We start from the raw sequence: 354 nt of genomic DNA, 5'->3' as shown, positions 1-354 counted from the left end.
GGGAGGTCCAGGGTGTATCGTCTGTCCTATCTAGATATGAGAGGAACCTTTCCAATATTTCCGGGCAATCGCGACAATTTGACACGTGATGCACGGTAGTTAACGACACAGAGCATGCGTCACAATTTTCAAACCGTTCGGGAAATCCTAAGTGGATGTAATGTCGTAACACGCCGAGATATTTACTCTTTTCGGAGACCGGGAGCAAGGTGTAATATTCCGGGCATTTAATTCCGCTACTTTCGTTATCCCGATAAAACTATGGCTGCGTTCAGCAGAACGTTTGTTTTGCAACTGTTGGAAGTTTCCTTCGCGCTAATTGGATCATACTTTTAGATCTAGAAGAATGATCCT

This window comes from Mycetomoellerius zeteki, unplaced genomic scaffold (genome assembly GCF_001594055.1).
Source record: "Mycetomoellerius zeteki isolate Tzet28-1 unplaced genomic scaffold, Tzet1.0 scaffold212, whole genome shotgun sequence".
In the NCBI taxonomy this organism is placed as follows: Eukaryota; Metazoa; Arthropoda; class Insecta; order Hymenoptera; family Formicidae; genus Mycetomoellerius; species Mycetomoellerius zeteki.
This window is presented reverse-complemented; position numbering follows the sequence as displayed.